The 12,549-nt window shown below is 43.9% G+C and overlaps 1 long non-coding RNA gene across 1 annotated transcript; it reads left to right on the top strand.

Annotated features, from left to right (window-relative positions):
- Nucleotides 1–406: 406 nt before the first annotated feature.
- On the top strand, nt 407–12,329 carry LOC119815858. Its single transcript, XR_005285583.1, has 3 exons — nt 407–477; nt 5,138–5,261; nt 11,850–12,329. It is a non-coding gene; the product is annotated as an uncharacterized LOC119815858 (long non-coding RNA).
- The last annotated feature ends 220 nt before the right edge of the window (nt 12,330–12,549 follow it).

Here is a 12,549-nt window from a genome sequence, read left to right as displayed (position 1 = left end):
ATTAAGAATCTGTGGTTCAGTGGTTGCCTAAAATGCAGACGAAAGGGAGAAGAATGGGTGAAACGAGGGACGAAGAGAGTTGGGGGAGAACAGACAGATTAGAGAGAGCAGTGTGTAGTATAGACATAAAGGTTATCAGTGATGGATGCTCTTGGGCCCATCAGAAAGACTGCCCAAAGAATGTGAATTCTTAGCTGGGCTGAAGGGAGTCCAGAGAAAGAAACAATAAGTGTAAGGGAAGGAGAAGGAAACTTTACTGCTCGTAAGAAATTAGAGCTGGCTTTGTCTTTGGAGAGGGGTGGAGTGGGGGTATGGGTGGAAGGGAGGGGAGGGAAGGGGGAGGAGAAGGGGAGGAGATGGAAATCTTGAATAAAAAATGAGAAAAAAAAAAGAAATTAGAGCTGGGGACACATGTGCTGGAGAGGAGAGATGGGAACAGAGAGACCTTGACTGAGCACTGCTAGAAGGTCACAGCAGGTACTGGCAATGGAGTTTTTATAGAGACTTGGAATATAGGCAGGCTTCTCACCCAAGGAGTAAAATTAGTGTGCTTGACTTTAGACGGGACTATGGTGGGTGTTCTGTGCAAAGGGGCGTCTGGAGCAGGAAGACTTGGAGATCTGGATAGTTGAATGAGAAAAGGGGAAACGAGACTGCCTGGGGTGTGGCGAAAAGGACAGACTTTATGTGTTTGCCTTTCAGATTTCATTTTCAGTTAAAGTATAACTTCTTCGGCACGTGTAGTTGTGCGCTCATGTGTGGACACGGGAGTGTCATCTCCTGAACAAGCTGTCCTTCCATTCAGATACACTGTGTACAAGAAGCTCCAGGTACAACCACCCTGCCAAGGGACCACTTTGGCTTAAAGAACATGGTCCTCTGAGTTAAATAGAGCCTACCTCCACCAAAGGTTCCCTGGGGAATCAAAGCTCGTCTATTTCTGTTGTTTTTATCAACAGATTTTCAGCCAGAAGAAATCAGAACGAGGCATCTGTCACATGATCCAGGTGGCTTCCTGTGTCCCTCAGTTGTCTTTCCAGATAAAATACTCCCAGGCCTCCTTCTTTCAAATTATTTGAGGGGATTATTTTTAGCCTACACTAAACCTGTTATCTTCCTACTAGCCACAGCCTGAACACACAAGTCAGGAGCATTCTGGCATACCAGTGTCCCTAGCATGCCAGACTGAGGTATAATCATGGCCCATGTTTTCATAATTAATGGAGATGGCTCATCTTCAGGGCATTCTATTGTGAGATTTCCCACTAAGTTTTCATTTCTCTAGTTTGGACTTTATGATGATTTTTTTTTAAAGTTGCTCCATCAACAGTGGTTAGAGACGATATCTTTTTTATCGAAGATCTGGGATTACAGCTTAAGGGGTACTCCCCCAAAGGTTTCTTGCCAACACTGAACTACTTTCTGACTTTCTTTGGTGACTATGGGCCTTACTAGTTGCCTTCTCTCTCCCTCCTTCTCTCTCTCTCTCTCTCTCTCTCTCTCTCTCTCTCTCTCTCTCTCTCTCTCTCTCTCTCCACTAAAGTATCTGTTCAATTATTTAAAAATGGCTTGATATTTGAACTAGTCATTCCATTTAGCAGATAAAGACTCATGTGCTCAGAAAAAGGTAGATATATAAAGCAAAGATAGATTCAGATGAAAAAACTCTAAACAATTTGCAGTGTGTTTAAAAATACATGTAGGTTTGGGAGAGAAGAGAAAAAGGATAGAGAAAGTTCTTTTAAAAAAAACAAAATAGAGTATCATGGTATGGTAGCACATGCCTTTAATCTTAGCATTTGGGGGGCAGGGGCAGGTGGATCTCTGTGAGTTCAAGGCCAGCCTGGTCTACAGAGTGAGTTCTAGGACAACCAAAGATACAAATAGAAACCCTGTCTAGAAAAACCAAAAAAATAAAAATAAAAGAAATAGAGTAAAAAAAAGCCACATAAAGATGGAAAACACAGAAAGAATCTGGATACTGTATGTTATTGTATTGTCTTAGAACTATTTGATGGCTGAGGAAGGAGCAACAGCTGCTAAAAGACATTTGGTTATATATGCTGCTAGATTAATCCAATTTATATATATTGAAAACACCTTGACTTCAAAATTTAAGTCAAAAGATATGCTGCTTTGGAGAAGAGATTTTGTTTTTGTTTCCATAGGAAATGAGAGGCTGTGGATTCATTCTGGGTTAAGGTTTGATAAAGGAAGACCCCATGAAAAATCTCTGATAAGAGATAATAGCCCAGATAATTTATTGTTTTAGAGCACCCCTGTAGCAGTTTCCTCTGAGTTCTATATCCAGAACAGTCTCAAGACTGCTGGCTGAGATGATCCAGCTTCACAGAATACTCCAGTCAGGACTTGATCATAATTCTAAATTTTCTTTGGGTTCCCATAAAATTATCAGCAGGAAGTAGCCTTGAAGACTGTGCCCACATTTCCCAAAAACTGGACTGTGGATGTTTGTCTTTGTTAAGTTGTGTTGATTTCAAATTGTTATGGACAGTGGTCAGGAAAAGAAACTAAACAAAGGAGATTAGATTCAGGGTCTTGTTTTGAAAAGAAGAAATGCTATGGAATAATGCTCTGTACACTATAAAGATTTATCACTCTTATTGGTTTAATAAAATGCTGATTGGCCAGTAGCCAGGCAGGAAGTATAAGTGAGGCAACCAGACTAACAGAATTCTGGGAAGAGGAAAGCCAGAGATTCAGTCACTAGCCAGACACAGAGGAAGCAAGATGAGAATGCCTTCCTGATAAAAGGTACCAAGCCACGAGGCTAAACAAAGCAAAATTATGGGTTAATTTAAGATGTAAGAGCTAGTCAACAATAAGCTTGAATAAACAGGCAAAACAGTTTATAATTAGTAAAAAGCCTCTGTATTTCTTTGGGATTGAATGGCTGCGGGACTGGGCAGGACAGAAGCTTCAATCTACACACCATCATATGGCATCCTGCACTCTGTGGCTGATCAGGACTTGGCATATACCATCACCATTGATCCTCCACCTGGAAGTGTTCATTTCCTAGCATTCTCTAAAGATCTATTGTGAGCCTTGTTCCTAGTTCAACACTCATTTCAGATACGGGGATTCACAAAAGTTATTCAACAAACTAAACAGTACAAACATCCCTAGTGAACCCTTTCCTGATATGGGGGGACTTCCTTCATAGAAGACATGTGGCACACACTCTAAACGTCCTCAGGTGCCCCAGAGACAATCAGATGTCACAATCATGACTAGCGCATAGAGGCTTCAGAGTTTTGTACATTTTCCTCAATTTTGAAGCATCTTGCTTGGTGATTGAAAATCTAAGCTTATACACCTATACTTGAACATACCGCCTATATCACATATACCTTGTTGTTTTGTTTTGTTTTATTCAGGATCTCACTATATAGCTCTGAAACATGATATGTAGATCAGGCTAGCATGGAATTCATACTTCTTCTTAAACCATAACCAGAAATGGAAACCATTGCTTTTATTATCAGATCTCAGGATGCTTAAGGAAAAAAAAAAAAGAGTGTCTGAGGAGCCTCCACGTCACTCTCCATCATGGTTGTATTGATCTTCCTTCATTCCCACCAACAGCATAAAACATTCAGCCTACTGGGCTGTGGAGTGAGTTCTAGGCCAATTCTGTCAAAAATCAGGAAAACACTCTAAACAAAAAGTGGACTAGCAACATAACAGAGTGTTACTTGGCCATTGAGAAGGGACTCATGATGTTGGCAGGAAAATGGATGGAACCAGAGATTATGTTAGTGGGATAAGCAAAACACAGAAAAACAAGCATCATGTGTTTCCTTATGCAAACAGAAAGTCTCAAAAAGAAAGAAAAGTAGAAGAAAAAGTGTTAGAGAATAGGATATACACCAGTGAAGTCAAGAGATGGTAACAGGGGGAAAATTAGTGATGTCACATTATCTACATATAGAAAATGTCACAATGAAACACTATTTTATATATATATATATACACATGCATATAAATACATATATACGTATATATATAGAGATACATACATATATATATATAGTACAAAAGGCTTGGGAATATGCAGGGAGTCTGTTCTTTTCATAATTTTCTGCTGTGTTAAGTTTCCAAGCAGCCCACTGTGGGAGGAGATCCATGGGAAAATGTGTTCTTGGTGTGCTGGGGCCCCTCAGCACCACACATGCACACTTGCCTCCAAACAAGGGTATAAAAAATACTCAGAACTCTCAAGGTCATACCTTCTCCAAATCAAACACATCCAAAGGGTGTGTACTAGTCAAGAACATCTGCAGACAAAGTACTCCAAACTCATGGAAACTTAGTATTCCTTTCCAGTGTTGAGGATCACACCCAGCAACTCACTTATGATAGGCAAGTGATCTACCATTGCGCTCCATCCCCAGACCTTTGATTCTAGACCCAAATACATCTATGGTGGATTGGCCTTTCTTGCTTATAGAATAGACTGCTTGTCCAAACTTTATACACACACACACACACACACACACACACACACACACACACACACTTCCTCCTGCCTTCTTTCAAGCAGATGTAAAGGCCACTTAATTTTCACTTAGTGAAAATCGTGAGACTTTCTTCTTTCTCCAATTCCTATTTTCGTTGAGCACCCCAGGGAGAGGATCCTCTACACCCATATATATATGGCAAATCTCAAGAAGACACCCTAAAGAGGACCACACATTCTTATATTGAATTCTCCGTTAACAACTCAAGACATATGAGGTACTCTTACTTCAGGGAGGAAAAAGAAGTATGGAAATGCTCCATTTCCTTCCCAGGTTATGCAAATTAGTATAGCTATTCTCTCAGAATCAAACATGTGGAGGTGGATTTGGAGCACTCCGGTTAAAATATCTGTTCCCCTCAAATCAAATTTTCCCTGCCATTGAGTGGCAAAGGGTGATGCCCTGGGATCTGCGAGGCGCTCAGCTTCCTTCTGCTGGAGTGTTTAATTTCATCTTCCTTCCCACAAATAAGCATGCTTGGAGACTTTGCCTTTCCTTCCTCTGGAGTAATCGAAAATTTAATTCGCATTAAGCCAGAGAGGATGGTGTTTTCCCTAAGGTCACTCAAGGCAAACTCTTTAAACCTCTAACAGGCCCATCAGCCAGAGATGCACGTCTTGTCCTTTTCTGATGAGCTGCCTCCCGGAAACAAACAAAGCTGTCTGGCCAGCTCCACTGACTCAGCCCCAGGAGGAAGATCCTCTAAGAGGCCCACAGGTACCATACCACATTTGATCTCCACTGTGATTCCTAAGGTGCCCGTGGTCTAAGAACCAGGCGCTCCTCCATTTGGAGAGCCACGTGTTTCTAGGCGGCTTCATTTCCGCTTAAAAGATTAATGTAAGTGGAGGTCGAAAGCCTCTTTGCTGCTGCAATCTAGCTTCCCTGAGATGCTGCAAGCAGCTTTCCCAAGAATGAGTATTCCACCAGGGCAAGGCTATGCTTGAAATCTTATCGCCCCCTCCCTACAAACTAATAAGGTTTTTCCGTGCTTACATGCTGCCTTTCCTGAGCCCCAGGTAATGTTCTCTGGAGATGGGTGAATCATTAATTGCTTATAAAGCTTTGAGTAAATGTGCTGAGGTCACCACTTGCACAGATTCAACGGAGCACAACACCCAGAACATTTCTCTTTTATTCACATATAGAACATGTGAAATGGCATATAAATAATCAGTTTCCCACAAATACAACCTGATACATATTGCCAGATGGAGCTGGGACCACCCAAGGGAAAATGCTCTACTCAGGGGTCATAGGACTTATTGCAGTGAAGACTGAGAAACCTTTCCAGAAGAAAGAATCTAAATATTCTTTAGAAAAATTTTATGCTTAGCATCTGGAGAGTGTTTTCTTTCTCTGTGTGGCTAGCATTTCTCAACCGCTCTCTGCAAAGCAATCTCTCTCTCTCTCTCTCTCTCTCTCTCTCTCTCTCTCTCTCTCTCTTTCTCTCTCTCTTTCTCTTATTATATTTTATACTTTTTAAAGATTTATTTTATTTTATGTATATGGGTGTTTTGCTTTCACGTGTGTCTGTTTACCGTGTACATTCCTGGTGTCTGTGGGGGGCCAGAAGAGGGCACCAGATCCCCTGGAACTGGAGTTACAGATGATTGTGTGCTACCACGTGGGTGCTGGGAATCAAACCTGTATCTTCCGGAAAACCAACCAGTGCTCTTAACCACTGGGTCATTGGCACTCCTTTCCCTTTTATTTTAAACCTAATTTGGTAAAATGGAGCAAGAATTCCACCGGATGCTCCCCCTGGGTTCTCCCTTTGTTTCAGTTAATGTTCATGGAGTCAGAGAGTATCCTTAGAAGAAGGATGGGGGAACATTGCAAAAAGACAGAGGTGTTTTTGCTTCTGTGTGAATCTGATAGCACCCCACAGAGTCACAACAGAGAGACAAAGACTTGTCATTAAAAATGGTCTTTGCTCCTTGTGAGTCCAGCACGGTAGTTCTGCTAGCTGCCTTCCATCTGAGCCCAGGTTCTTTCTCTGTCCTACTCTGTTTGTGCCTGCATCCACAGACCTCAGAAATCACAGGAGCCCTGAGCCACTCCAGCTCTCTCTCTCTGGAGCTGTTCCACGGGGCTGTGTTCACAATTTCTTTTCTGCTGCTGCTGCCCATGCTTCCCTGCTTCCATCATGGACTCCTTCCATGAATCAGCTGCAACTTCCTGACCCTCCATCCTCCTGTTCACAACCACCACATCCATTCCAACCTAGAAGTCACAGAGCCGAGTGAGCTTTGCACCCCCACCCCAACAGCTGCGTCATCAGCCAGGGTGAGCTTTGCACCCCCACCCCAACAGTTGCGACATCAGCCAGGGTGAGCTTTGCACCCCCACCCCAACAGTTGCGACATCAGTCAGGGTGAGCTTTGCACCCCACCCCAACAGTTGCGTCATCGTATTACACCTGGTACTGTGTTCTGGGTCTTTGGTTTGTCTGCGTTTCACAGAAACCGTAGGGACAGTTATTCCCTCTGATTCTTTACCTCAGCCAGCATCCCCACCACACTTGCATGTCCTACCTTTTCAGGCATCTCCTACTACCTGGACCTGGATCACAGACACTACAGGTCAGGACCCCTTTCCACGAACAGAAGCCCACTTAACTGATTTAAGCAGACGTACAGCTTTCCTCTATGATATTAAATTTGTCCTGCGTAATCACACTGAGCACCAGAACAAGGACCCAGGGGCCTCAGAAACAAACCGAGCCTGTGCCCAGAATGTAACCCGCATCCAGTCTCTGACTCCATGCTTAAGCAGCTACATCACCCACTCCTGCTGCAGATGAGCAGTTTCCTCTTCCCAGGACACTCACAGCCCCACCAAGGCTAGAACTTCTAAGTTTCATGTCTACATTCCCAGTGAAGCCACAGCAGCTGGCCCAGCTTAGCTTGGAGGTCTAGCACTGGATAGTCAGCGCTGGTCAGTTTATCTCACGATACATACATCTGCTGTGACAGTTACCAGAGGTGGGAAAGAGTTTCTAGAGGAAGCAGGCACTAACTAAGCCAATGGGCTGCTGTTGAGACACCCCTAAGTATTGGCTTCTGACCGGGCTTGCCTATTCCTAGGCTTTGTCACTGCTGGTAGAAACCCTCACTGCATCATAAACAGAAAGCATAGGTGGCCTCTGAGAATGGAAGACTTCAGTCTTCAAAAGGCCGGTCAGAGTTGCTCCCAAAAGGCATCCTCATCTTCCCTCCCCATCACCACACCTCCATAGCCTTTGATGAGCTTACACCCCACCACACCCAGCTTTGTAGAGAAGCCAGGCAACCAGCACATTGCAGTGATACCTGTTTGACTTTGATGCCACCATTTGCCGGCTGTGCGGAAGAGTCTCCTCATCTACAAAGACACATAGAACTATCCAGCTCCAACTTTTAGCTGGAAGAGAGCTGGTTCATGTTACTGTTGTTCATGTTAGCAGGCAGCCACCTTTTAAAAATAGGCAGCCAACCTATATAGCTTGACTTCCCGACTACAGACCTACACCATGAGTCAAAACCCCTAGATAACATATTCTAAGAAAGCAATAGGCTAAAATTTCAAAACATAACTAGCAAAAACATGCATACTAAAAATGCCTGGTGGCCTCATTTTGCAGTTCGTCACTCTTTTGAGGTACTCGTAGAGGATGGATTAGTTATGATCGTCATAAGGGTGAATAAGGAAAGAGAGGCAAAGCTCCGAGCATGGGGTCTGCACCACAGTGAATGGTGGCCTTGTTATAATGACTCGTGTCATTATGATGACCAATCCTATATGTTTAAACAACCATTGGTAAACACCTTAAGGTAATTACTTCATTTCAAAGGGGGAGGGGTTACTTATAAATCAACCTATAAAGCATGAAGCAATTTTTATAGTTAGAAAACGGAATGGAGGTTACTGACCAATACAGCAAAGTGGTTGCCCTGGGACACCTGGAGCTTTGTAAATGGTCACCGCTTAGTGGTGCTTCCGGCCAAGCTCCACACTGCTCTCTAGCTTCTTATACAAGTGAGCACCTTATGGTTGCAAGGGCAAATGGACAGACAGCTCCTGGGCCCAGACTGAGCAACCCAACCCCAGGAGCCAGGAGGAAGGAACACTGGCTTTTAACGTGTGCGATGGCTTCCTCTACACTGGGCTTCTCTTGCATCTGTAGCTGGTTTGGGATGATACCCAAGATGGCGTGTAGATAAGACTCCTCAGCATCCATTGCTAAAATGGTTTCCTCAGCACAGAAGATCCAGGCCTCTGTAGTCATGACAGTTCTTTACCAAGGCCACAATGACATCTTTGTTCTGCAGGCACCAGGGAGCTAGGCTTTGTGGGTGCTGCTGGATTTGTCCTCAGCATTAACTACTGATTTTTCCTGCAGTAGAGTCCCAAAGGCAGGATAGCAGGAGGGAGAGACGGCAGTGACTTCCCTTACCCCACACCAGCTCAGGCTGATGGCAGCACAAGTCCTTATCTTTCTCAGGAGATGAAAAAAAATGAACCAGGGATTCTTCTGTAGTTCTCGATATCTGTCAAAACCGTAGGTTCCTCTGGGGCAGTGAAAAATATGCTTCCCAGCCTCTTATCCCTCCCTCTCTTCAGGGCGCTGATAACGAGGCTGCAGCCATTTATGCACCCTTCGGATACTGACAAAAATCACTATCTAGTTAGGTTTGGTATTTCTCCCGGTAGTCACCCCCAAAAGACTGCTTCCTTTATTTCCTCAAGTTTCTACAGAATTTCTCAGCATGGCTAAATATATTTATCAAAAGATTTTCTTAATATCAAAGGCTCATCCGCACAAAGCAAAAGGTTTTGGGCTGAGCTGACCCAGTGATTCACCCTCTCCCATGGAGAGAAATTGCTTCTCTGTGAAAAAAAAAAAAAAAAAAAAAAAAACCTACCCACCTGGTTTCAAACCTCAGCTGCAGGCAAATATGTCATCGCAACAGACATTTCCTGTTTCTTTGACAGATTGGCCCAGGGCTGAAATTTAATCCAATGTGTCAAAAATTGGTAGCTGGGGGAAAGCAGCAAGGGACGCTCCCTCTTAGAACCTTACAGTGCACTTTGCTTGAGAGACATAGATGCTCTGGCTACTAGTGTCAAGAGCCAACAAGTGCCCTTGTAAACCTCCAGATGATGAATGGCCACACCGAAAGGTAGACACAAACAGCCATATCTGGGGGCAAGGGGAGGGGGAAGGAATCTTTATACCCTTCTCCAAAATTAACTTCAAATGGAGAACCCAAAACTATCAATGTCCTAAAAGACAACACGGAGGGAAAGCTCAGGTGGCCTTGGGTTTAGCAGTGGTGCTTTAGAGGAAAATGAATGGAGGTATCATCCACCAGAGAAATTACTGACAAGAACGCCACTAAAATGAAGCATTCTGGACTGCGAGAGACACCGCCACCAGGAGAAGCCGGAGCCAGGGAGGAAATATGTGCACGTTTATCTAATCAAAGACTGCTAACTAAAATATCCAAAGAACTCTCAAAATTCAACGATAAGAAAATAATCATCCTAATTAAAAAGGAGGCAAATTACTGGCCATTTTATCCCCAAAGATGAAAGATAACAAGCAAGGGTCAGCAAGAGATACCGTAGACCTCGTTGTGATGGAACGCACAGGAAGCCACGTGGCAGCAAGAGACGTATAGAAGGACCAGAATGCCACACACTGACAGGACTGAGCACTTGTGGCAGCGTGAGGCAAAGGAACTTTCTACGTAAGTGAAACACGGTCGGCTGGGGTAGAAGACATTTGACATTGGAGCATCCTCTTACCATATGGTCAGCAACCAAGCTCCTTGGTTTTAAACGTAAGTTTTACTTCAGGAAATTGAGTTGAAGACTTGAGTGCCCGCAAATACTGACTAGGGACAATTTACAGCAGCTTTATTCATAATTGCTAAAATGTGGAAGGAACCAAGGCGTCCTTTGCCAGGTGAAGGACAGTACGGTTTTATCCAACAAGCGGATATTAGTCCATCTGAAAGGGAAGAAGCTATCAAGTCACAGAAACACATGGGGCCCTAAATGGCATATTTCCAGGAAAGAGGTCAGCCTACAAAGGCTACATATTATGGGACACCAGCTACATGTTGTTGAGAGAAAGGCTGAACCATGGACACCATAAAGAAAGAAAAGCAATGGTTGCCAAGAGTAGGAAGGAAGGTATGAATGGGCAGAGCCTTCTTGGTGTAACTGACTCTGTGCTGCCTGATGCTGTGTTTGTCCGAGTTTTTAGAATCTTCCACACTAAGAGAACCTTACCATAAAGCGTGGACAGTGGGGACACTGAATGCGACCCATGGACCAGTCTAGGATAGGATGTTGATATTAGTGGGAGAAGGTGGTAGAGAAAGATGCTCATCTATTGTGACCCGGAATCAGAAGGGGAAGGAAGTGACCAGAGTCCCAATATCCACTTCATGGGCATGTCTGCAGCAACCCAACATCCTCTCATTAGGCGCTATCTCTTAAAGGGAGGACCGCTCAGGTGTCAGCTGTGACTCTCCACCTTGTTTTTGAGGCAGAGTCTCTTGTTTTCCATTGTGTGACTTACTCCCAAGTGAGCTTCCAGGGGTTCCTCCAACTCTAGGAGAGCTGACATTACAGACACACACCACCACATCTGTATTCCTTTGTTACTATTATTATTGCTTTTATTATTAAATTAGATGGGTTCCAGGGATCCAAACATAGGTTGTCAGCTTTGCTCAATGTTTTGGTTACTGTCTTATTGTTATGAAGAGACACTTTGATCGAGGCAAGCCTTATAAAATAAAGCATTCAATTGGGGGTTTGCTTACAGCTATAGAAGATTAGTCCGTGATCATCATAGCAAGAAGCACGGGCCTCACAATGGAGCGGTAGCTGAGATCTTTATGGCCTGATCCAAAGACAGCAGACAGAGAGAGAGACTGAGATTGGTGTGGGTTTTTGAAAGGTCAAAACTAACCTCCGGTGACACACTGTCTCCAACATGGCCACACCTCCAAATCCATTCCAAACTTTTCCACTCCCTGGCAATTAGTCATTCAAATACATGAGCCTAGGGGGCTATTCTCAATCAAACCACCATACTTGGCATATTTTCCTGCCAAGTAACCTCTCATGCCCATTATTACCAGCACTTTGATAAGATAAATCATCTAACTAGTTTGGTAATATCTCCATACTGTACATGCATCAGGATAAACACACCCATGCAACAGTCTTCCGTTATAGCTAAGCTTTGTGTTCCAAATCATGCTGCTTTAAATGAACTTTATTCTTTGATGTTTTTCTTCCTAGTGATGTAATCTCACCCTTTGTCTCCACCATGGCCAACTACTTGTTTGTTGTTAACACTGGTAACAAGGACTGAGTACGTGATAGCTGACAAGGACCTCACTCCACAGTTATATGGATGGCGTCACCAGCTTTGACATCACGCAGCAATGGAAAAGATCCCATTTTACAGCTGAGAAAATGAAGCCTCCACAATGGTACTTTAACACCTATGGTCTCACACCAAGAAAATAGAACAGTCTGGGTTTACAGCTGAGTTATCTGACTCTCCCAGTCATCGGGCTGCACTTCAATCAAGTGGGAAATTGCTGCCTTGAGAACTGGCTGAGAGGGAGACGGGCTTCACCGGGAAAGTGGGAAAGCATCGAGTGGGTTTCCTTCCCACAAGGTTGCATATCATCTCCCTGTTAGAGACTGAGGCAGAGAGCTCTCTGATGGGCTGTGTACCTATAGACAAGATAATAAAGATACCTTCATCAAAGATGTCTGTGTGTATGCCTCTCAGTCTCTCTGCCTCCCTCCCTCCCCCCCACCTCCCTTTGTCTCTCTCTGTGTGTGCACATTTCTATTTTTTTTTATTTGTAAAGAACTGCCATTCAGATGAAAGCTGACCGGGGAGGGAGAAGGCACGACCACCCACTGTCTGTACATCTGTGCTTTTTTATTCCTTCACCAGCCACATGGTGACATCATCCAAACTGAG

Source organism: Arvicola amphibius, chromosome 5 (assembly GCF_903992535.2).
Source record: "Arvicola amphibius chromosome 5, mArvAmp1.2, whole genome shotgun sequence".
Taxonomy (NCBI): Eukaryota; Metazoa; Chordata; class Mammalia; order Rodentia; family Cricetidae; genus Arvicola; species Arvicola amphibius.
This window is presented reverse-complemented; position numbering and strand designations above follow the sequence as displayed.